Genomic DNA, 9,619 nt, shown 5'->3' on the forward strand with positions numbered 1-9,619 from the left:
TGCTGATACATAGTTCTGTGCTTTAGCGTGTGGTAATACAATGTGTTTGAGAGGGGAAGGAAAGAATTTTGAAACGTCCTGTGACATATTTGAAACATCCAGCATAGTAACGTCGGTATAAACCCCATGTTCAGATTGAAGTTATGTTAGACGAGGGAAGTTTTGCATGAGTTAAAACTCCATAACTGGCTCAGAAAATGTGACTCTGGAAAAACAAATATAGCTGGGAGGAGGCCAAGTGAGTTCCTGAAGTCTTGCCGGTGAGGAAGTTAACTGGTCAGAAGAAATGAGTGGGAAAAGATGGAAAGAAGGGTGTATCACTCTTACAATCCCAACCTGCAGAATTTCAGAATAAAGAATTTAAGGAATCTAGAGCTGCATTGACTTTTTAAGTTTTATAGGAAGAAGACAGACTACTTATGGTATTACTACTTACAGATAGCATGCCCCAAGATTTGCCAGAAATAGGTTGAATTGAACACACCCGGGTGCAAAAAAAAATAGTTACTGATTTCTCCAGAGTTATTTCTACTTTACGTCTGAGGTGAACGAGTACAGAATTTGATCCTTTGTAGCTGTAGTCCCAATGTGACACAGTTTTAGGTTCTATCATAATCTGTGAATGCCCAACATCAGCATGGTATAGAATGATCTGTGGAATTCAGACCATCCTCATTTCATACACTGTTTATTGCAGGAACTACAGGCCTGGGGGAAAATAGCTGCACCTTCCCAGGCCTTTATCTTCCAAGCCCTGAATGAAGCAGCTGAAAGTCCTGTTGCATATAGATAAGAAACGGCAAGTAAAGAGGCTTGGGAGTAAGATCCGGGTGAAAAGTGGCTCTCCAAGGAAAAGCTAGTGCTTAAGCACAGTAAGTTGTGGGTCAGGAAGCAATCCCCATAGGAAGGGAGACAGTCTCGAGTAAGAGCTTCTGTAACACCTGGCCTGGGCTGTCCTAGTGGCTGCTTTCTGTATACTGCCTGCTTGGGGGAAGCCAGGCACAGAATGATTTTTCACTTTGCACTGCTGAAACCCCCCATTTCCTGAGCACGGACTCAGCCTGCAGCGTGAACCCTATGGATGCAGCTGGGCGGACACGAGCACTGCTGATGTACCAGTGCCTGCAAGCCATTGCATGACTGGGCTCTGGGTAGCGCCTGGCTGGGGGTGACCGCTGCGTGGGCTTAACCGGGGTCCCCGGGGAGGCGTCAGCCCCTTGCTAGCCATGTGCAGCTTTCTCGGTGTTTTCTAGGCGAAAGCTCCCCGGTTCAGTGCCTGTACCAGCCTTTCTGCTGCTGCAGCTGCTTCGGCTGTAGCCCGCCCCTATAGTGTCCTTATTGGATTCCTGGCCGAGGGGGTGTTGCTGCAATGCTAGCAACAGGGCGAGCGGTGCATTGATATGCTGGAGCTGCAGAGTGTTGTATAAGAAGGAGCTGCAGGGAGCGGAGGAGAATTAAACAGGATCACGTTTCTCCTCTGTGAGCTGAAGAGGTTAGTGACATTACTTAATCCCTGCTAACTGTAATTAGGATTTGGAAGCACCGCTTTCGTCTTCTGACCCCCCCTCCACCCCTCCCAAGATTGCTTGCCACCAGCGTTTCCCCCTCGGTTGTGAAGGAATGGGGGAGTCCTGCAAGTCACGTTGTCCTAGCTGCTCCAGACACCCACCACACTGGAGGGGACAGGCCAGCACTCCGGGGGGTGGGGGTGGGGGACACAAAGAGAAAGAAAAAAAGAGAAAAGCCCTTTCTTTGGAAGAATGTCCAGGGTGCAGTGAAGCAGAGTATTAGCTTGTAAATGATGTGAAAATAGCCAAGTAGCATCATTGGGTGGCCAGAGCACCGCATGGTGAGAGTGGGAGAGATCATTTAAAACCTCTCCTACGAAGTGTCTTTTGGGCTTGTTTTTAAGAAGTGCTGAGCTTCCTCCAAATCCTATTAAAATCCATGTTTACTGCAGGTGTTTGATAACCCCTTCTGAAACAGCAGACCATTAACCTTGTTGTACCTCAGTTTACCCATGTGTAAAGAAAGGGGAGATGAGAATATTTTCTTTTTGTAAAGGAACATGGTGGGACCGTATTCCAGATGGCCTTTGGTGGGAGAAAGGTGATTCTTATGTTCTCGGATATTGTGCAGAATCCATGTGTAAAACACATTGACGCTTTATTAATAATTACTTTATGCGCTAGTCACAGCTGCCACCAATCTCTAACTGTCTTAAAAAAAACATGCATCAAGGCTCAGTCTACACACAGAGGAAAGGCAGGCTCAGCCTTCATATAACTCTCCTGGCATCGTGCTCAACTTCTGTGTCGGAGGTTGTTCAAAAAAACCAAGCTAGTGTTAATTAGGGCAACAGTTTATTGAACTGATTTTGTGTGAAATCATTTTTATCAAACTCCTTGCATTGGCTTGCCAAATTAATTTTTGTGGAATGAGGATAGTTGTTCAGCTGTTGGTTCTCTGATTACAGATGTGAACACAGAATGACACTGTGCCAAAAATCAATAACATGGTGTTTGAGCATCTTTCTGTCATTTGTGTCGATAAACGGGAAAATAAAGACAAATCTGTTCCAATAATATAAATCCAACTTGAAGTTTAATCTTCACAGAATAAAGAGCAATAGGTAAATACTTAAAATTATTTTCAGCACATATAAGAAAGCTTTAGTTAAAGGCTTACTAAAAACTATGTGCATGCAACTTAAGATATTCAATAACTGATAGTAAAATATTAAGGATTGATATGATTCTTACTATTGGGATTGATATGATTCTTACTATTGGATCAGGGAACTTCCCTTATACTGGAAGGCTGATGATTCTGGACTTGTCCTCTTGAGTTTACATGCACATGGTCAACAAACTTTTTTTCTAATACTCTCACAGTTTCTTTAGACAGTGAATTGAGTAACTGTGAGCAACTGGAGTTTAAGTCAATGAAGTATAGTTTGTGGTATCCTTAAAGGAATGGCAATGCTTATTTTGTATAGATAAAAAGGACAATCAGTCTGTAGTTTTTGACTTCTTATTTTTAGTGTCCTCATTTCCAAGTAACCGTTATGCGTGATGGAGCCCTGCTCTCCTGGAGATGGCTGAACACCTGCCTGCCCATGGGAATGAAGTAGTGAATGAATTCCTTGTTTTGCTTTGTTTGCGTGCGCGGCTTTTGCTTTACTTATTAAGCTGTCTTTATCTCAACCCATGAGTTTTCTCACTTTTACTCTTCCAATTCTCTCCCCCATCCCACCGGGGGGGAGTGAGCGAGTGGCTGTGTGGTGCTTAGTTGTCAGCTGGGGTTAAACCATGACACAAGTGAAGATGAATGGATAAATCAGCTGACCAGTTTTTGAATTAAAACTGGAATCACTTCCCGTCTTGCGACTTCAGGACTTCAGTAAGATGCAGGAGTGGAATGCACATTGGCATTTTTGCTTTTTAATGATGACTCTGAAGTCACCTCAGTTTCATATGGCTTGTAGAGAGGATATTGTACTGTACGGGTGTGGGTGTTTTTCATTACCACTGACGTGGTCCGTTGAAACTCTGTCTGTGCTGCTATCCTTGGCTGGTTAAGCACCAGTCAGGCAACAGGAGATAAACCAAAACTGGAAAGAAGTGGAGAAACTAACAGAAAGAGCTTGGATAGACGTGATAAAGCAGTGTTTGCAGTGGGAGAGTAACTCTCCAGGGAAGGAGCTCCTGTGTTTGAGACAGTGGTACAGCAACATCAACAGATGCAGCACCGGGGACAACTCATTCACCTTTAATTTTCAGGCAACCGTAGATCTTTCTGAAGCTAGCGGGTAATGCTCAGTAAAAGAACTTACATTATGCTTGTACTGCACTTTATCAAGTGAGGCGTCAAAAAAGTTACTTCACTGAGAGGGGAGGGAATGGGGTTTAGGGAAGAAAAACAGTCTGAAAGCCAAGGCACTTAGCAGCTTAATCCTGCAGTAAAAAAACCCAAAACCTGAATGTATACATGTCCTGTTGTAACTTAGTAGAACAAAGGTTGCTGAGGGCCTGTCCCATCTCCTCTGGAGTTAGCCTTGAACCATGGAAAGTGTTCTTATGCATGTAAGGCCAAGCTGTTGGGCTTACATCTTGAAACTTTATAAAATAAGTGCAACTGTAATAAAAATATAAATCTACATTTGACCTGTTTCTTCTCTACTGAGCAAAAAGAGCTTTGGCTTTTTGTTTAACTGAACTTAAGTGTTCCTTAGACTAATGTTTGCAACCCAGGCAGAGCTCTACTGTGCTAATTAGAAAGCGTTGCAGAAAGCACACCTGAGTGGGAAAGATAATGAAATGCATTAGCTAATCCTGTTGTTCCAGATGAGCACAATCTACCACTTTAACAGGGAGTTCAACAGTTAGCGTAAAAGAAGTTTCTCCTTTTTTTTTCCTTCTTTCTTCTCAGTATAGCATTATAAACCAGTTAGAAAGACCCTGTTTGGGGCAACTAGCATTCCTGTTATAGTAACTATCCTAAATTATAAATTAAAGGCTGCACTACACTGGCTAATAAAGCAAGCCGTTCTCATGGCTCAAGTAATGTTACTGTGGTTATTAGCTTTCCTTCTTAATGAAATGTGTGGGCAGAAAGGGATCTTTATTGTCTTGTTGTTACCTTTGTTCCGTGAATGAGAGGAGAGGAAAGCTGCCAGAAAGAATATGAAATTATTAAATAATCCCTAAATAAGAGAAAGAAGTGGTACAGGATGTGAGGGGAAATGTTGAGACCACAGTCATTCTAGCTGAAACGCCATGCTAGAAGCTATAAAGCTTTGTGAACCTTTCTGTTGCTAGGGAGAACAGCCCTTAGTCAGTATTTACTGTCTTTTGCAGGCTCTGACCCAGATTAGCAACAGAAGACTGGTTAGTCTGTTATTTGGTGATGAATTTAGAGACCGTGGTGGCTTGCTCATACTTGTCTTTGGAGTAATTTGTTAATTTTTGTCAGGGGTAGCACAACTGTGTGCAACTGGAATCAGCATGGATCAGCGTGTTTGTATAGATCTCTCTAGGTTTAGTCTTGGTGACAGATACAAATATATAAAGGACTGAGATTTTTTTGTCCCCATTAAATCAGATTCATAAAATTTGGATGGAGAAGGTAAATTAACTCCTGACTTCTGTCTTCTTCTAAAGCTATGATTCTCTAGTGGCAAAAATCTGTGAGGAACTCGCAGGAAAGGATAAAGGTGGATTCTGTACAGTTGACAATTCACTGCTAAGTGATGAGGCTATAAAATGGAGTGGTACACTTCTGGAATTGGAGGTGACCATAGGCTTTGTCCGCTTTCATTCTTGGTGTCCAATGTAAGACGGAGTAGGCCTGTTTTTTACATTAGTATGGAGTACTTGAATTTGCGGTCTGAGTAGCCTGGAGTGCAGTCTGTTAGAAACAGCTCCTAGGTGTCTTAGGTTCCTCATCCAGAAGTCAGGATAACCGGTACCGGTGGCTGCTGGAAATGTTTGCTCTGGGAAACATGTTTTTCATTTGGACTTTGTAATCTTCTCATATGGCAACAGCTGAGCAAACCTTTGATTTTGATATCTATTTTACATTTACTTACTTGCACAGTAAAGTGGAATAGCGATCCTTGCACTTAGCCCAGTATTTAGAAAGATAAGACATACTGTCTGTTCCTATATGCCTGGCATCTGTAACAAGGCCTTAAGACTAAGGGCTGTTGAATAAATCTTTTCAAAATCAACAGGTCATTTGCTTGACTCTGCTTACTGCTTGAAAATAACAGTATTCTGACAGGTGTTTCCAACCCAGTCCTTCCTGGATAGGTCCTGGTGACAACCAGCCTGATCTAGTAATATTTGCAGTATAGACACAATGAAAACACAGCAAAAGAACCATAAAAAATGTCCGTATTCTATGATAATATAAACAGGGCTTAAAGTGGATTGATGGCGGCTGGTCCTCTGTTTTAGGGGAGAGAAGAGCTTCACATCCTTTCTCCTCTTGCCCTCTGAGCAGGGGATATGGCAATGCAATTCTCTGGCTGCTCTGAGCCCAATTTTTCTGTTAAGACTTCACCGGAAAGGATGCTGCTTTCTCAGGAGGGCAGAGATGGAGTACACAGTCTTTATTCCCTGCTGTCTCTGAAGAAGGCCTAATTTTGCACCAGGGAAATGCATGATACATTTTTTTTTTTTTCAAATGCAAGGTCAGCAGTTTTCTTATGTTCATGTACTCAGGTTGAAAGAGCACCTTTCAGAAAAACTGCTGGTCCACTGCAGCTTACCACCATTCCCATCAATTGGCTGGTACCTTCCCAGCATCAAACGTCCTGCAATATGAGAAACACAATGTTCCTGTTTCTAAAACATGAGAGGGGAAGTTCTATCCTAGATGCTGCAACATTATCAGCTCCTAAGGAAGCATGAAGGTGCTGATCACCCTGGAGATTAAGTTTCTTTTGGTTAAATGACTACTAAATAAGGCTTCAACTCTTCATCTTTTGCCTTTGGGATCTCATACTGTCATGCTGACAGAGATGGCCCTTTTCATGAAGAGCATCATCATGAGCAGGGAGAACTGATGCAGTTGCCAAGTCACTCTCCATCATATTTGAAAAGTCATGGCAATCGGGCAAAGCCCCCAGTGACTGGAAAAAGGGAAACATCACACCCACAGCAGGGGGGTTGGACTAGATGATCTTTAAAGGTCCCTTCCAACCCAAACCATTCTGTCATTCTAACAAAAAGAATTTCAAAGTACATTCCTTTACAGTGTGCTCATTATTATTATTTTTAATTTCCAGCTCCTACATCACCTTATTTTTGCTTATATACCTATCTGGAATAAACTTTCCTATTCCAGACTGCAGAACTAAAATCTGTGTGGTCAGGAGGAAAAACCATCCAGCCTGAAAACAAGTGGAGTCAAATGGCTTGTGACCTGTAAGTCTGGCTCACAAGCCATTGTTTGGCCACACTGTTACGCTCTTTCTCTGACTCAATTTAATCCTAACCAAAGCCAATGGATCCAAGTGGACTCGGAGGACAAATCATTGCAGACAGTTGTCAGTTACGTATTCTGAGCTGCTGAGGCTCCACTGCAGCCTTTATCTGCACAAGTCTCACCATGGGAGGGAAGAACAGAGATTTATTGCCTGATAGCGAAGGCAGGCATCTATAAAACAGTGACAACTTACAAATATCCATGTGTAGTGTTTGTGTTTATGATACTAACGTAGGATGCCTTGTGTTTTCCATTTCTAATGATAAAAAAAAGAGATGAATTGTCTGAAACCCGGTTTGTGGAGAGGCCACAGTCATGCCTGAGATTTGAATGACTTAAATAATAGAAATTAGTCTTACACAGTGAGTTTCTTTCCCAGAACCTCAAAATGCTTTGCTGAGTTATGCTAGCAGAAGGTAAGGAGGAAAGAAGGGATTTAGACTGAGATTTTAAAAAGTTGCAAGGCTGAATAAAGTAATGAGCAGGATTGCTGTTACGTTTTAAAATACCTTTAATGTTACCATTGGTAGCATAGGATGTTGGTGGTTCAGTACAGCCACTCTCTTCTTTTCAGAACTCAGTGACCTCTTTGGTCACTTAAAGGGATGGTGCAGTTAGGGGCATGAACTTGAGGAGGGGACAGAGCTCTTATCTTATACAAGTAACTGTTAAATCACTTCACCAAAATATTGCGGAAGAAATCCGGTGGACTGAGTATTGTCTGCTCCTGAACCTTTGCAGGAGCTGTTTTAGCGGTTGCAAAGTTAGGCGGTTGTGCTGATCCTGCCTTTGATGGAACATATCCGTTTGTTCAGCCACAGTTGTAAATAAAATACTGGTTCACGTTAAGTAGATCCATTTGGCAGAGGAAATTAAAAGAGTGGTACTTCATTGTTTTGTCTTAATTACATGGTCATGCTGGTTCTGAATAGGTTGTGTATTTAAAACATTCCTCTGAGCAGGCATTCAGCTTCACTAAAACCTTCAAACTCCACATCTTTGAAGGCAGATTATGAGGAGTAAATGCTTTTTTAAAGCCTATTCACCAATTACAGTTATTTTTACCGAGATTTTGGTGGGGGTCATGAGTTTTGTAGGCACTGCCAGCAGCTTCACCGGTCCCAAACCAATGAGATTTAACAAAGTATGTAGAACCTACAGTGGCCCTAATACACTGGCACAATCCATCCTGTGTCCTTCTCCAGCTAATGTTACTGTGTGGACCCAACCATCAAGTCAGGTTATCATTTTTAATGAGTTCTGTATTCATTACACATCCATGTGCAAGACGGGAATACCTGATCTGGGAGTTGCAATATGTATTCGTTTCTCTTTAGACATGTTTTTAATATTAGTAGTAGTTGGAATGGCTTGAGCCAAGTAGGATCTTCTGCTTTGCTTGCAGTTGGACCCAACTTGATGGCTGTTTCTTAGGTCCTTTTGGAGAATTTTTGGAACACTAAATCTGGTGATGGCGGATCTGTAAAGAGGCAGACAGTTATAAATAGGAACCATTTTGTAGGTCATTGTTTTACTTGTTAGTCAAGCCTGAGCATGAGCCTGAGTGTGTCAGGCTCTAGGTTGGCACACTTGAAGGTTCAGGTTTAGGCATGCTCAGAGCTGTCTGACTGTACTGGCAAATCAAAACTAGTGAGTAATTTAGCCATCTTCTTGGCATATAAAACTACCTCTCTGCTTGTAGAAATCGTAGGGTTTGATGGGGGTAGACCTAGGAATTGGAAGGGGAGACATGGAGTTTGCTTTTGCAATGTGTCTGGTTATATACAAAGAAAGCATTGTTCTTCCTAAAACTTTGCATGGGGACCTAATGTGCAGTTGAAGTACTGTGGGAAATATGCTTTTACAGCATTCCTGTAACCTCTTTAATTTTTTTTAAATTAATTTTCTTATCAGTATGATTTAAGTAGGATACCAAATGCCCCCTCTAGTGGCTGATACTTTGATAAAGGTGTTTTCAGTTTCTTGGGACAATTTTAACAGATGAGTAGCATGTCCGGACTACTTGACTGCTAAATCACATTGATTTGCAGACTCTCTCTTTATGAGAGAGCTGACTAGTGGCTGGCCTGTACCATTCTTGAGTGTTGAGATGCCCAATCACATGAAAAATACTGAGCTCTAAAGTTAGGAGGGATTTGAGTAACCTCAATTGTTAATCTTCGTTCAAGAGCTATTTTTCTCCTACTCTCAAGCAATTGCTACCATTGGTAGATTTCCAAAATTTAATGGGAATGGAGAGCAGCCACTGCATTTTTCAGGCCCTACTGAGGAGTGGTAGACTGAGACAGAGGTGTTAGTCATTGCATGCATCATTTTTAAGATTACAACGTTATGCAAAACTTTGTCTACTTCCCAAGTTATCTTAATCTAGTTATTAAAAAAACTTTCTCAATTTATTTTAGAAGGGTGAAAACATTTTTGCTGGGGTAGGGGAAGAGAAAGTTAAAAAAAAATACACTTGTCTGACCAGCTACAATTTATGTGTATATTGTTTGCTCTGAAGAGAGTATGGGGCAGGCCCGGGTGTTACAATTCGCCATCATGCTAGCGATGGAGGCAGAGGGTTTCACCAGCCATGGTAAGCAGTATCTTTATGGTGACTGCA

General features: G+C 41.9%; 1 protein-coding gene across 1 annotated transcript in view; it reads left to right on the forward strand.

Moving 5' to 3' along the window:
* The first annotated feature begins 1,395 nt into the window (after window positions 1-1,395).
* Window positions 1,396-9,619, forward strand: part of BLVRA (biliverdin reductase A) — a 31,131-nt gene continuing 22,907 nt past the window's right edge. Inside the window, exon 1 of the mRNA XM_009321571.1 lies at window positions 1,396-1,492. The gene's annotated coding sequence lies outside the window, so the exon portion shown is untranslated. The remainder of the gene's footprint in view (window positions 1,493-9,619) is intronic.

Source organism: Pygoscelis adeliae, unplaced genomic scaffold (genome assembly GCF_000699105.1).
Source record: "Pygoscelis adeliae isolate BGI_AS28 unplaced genomic scaffold, ASM69910v1 Scaffold40, whole genome shotgun sequence".
In the NCBI taxonomy this organism is placed as follows: Eukaryota; Metazoa; Chordata; class Aves; order Sphenisciformes; family Spheniscidae; genus Pygoscelis; species Pygoscelis adeliae.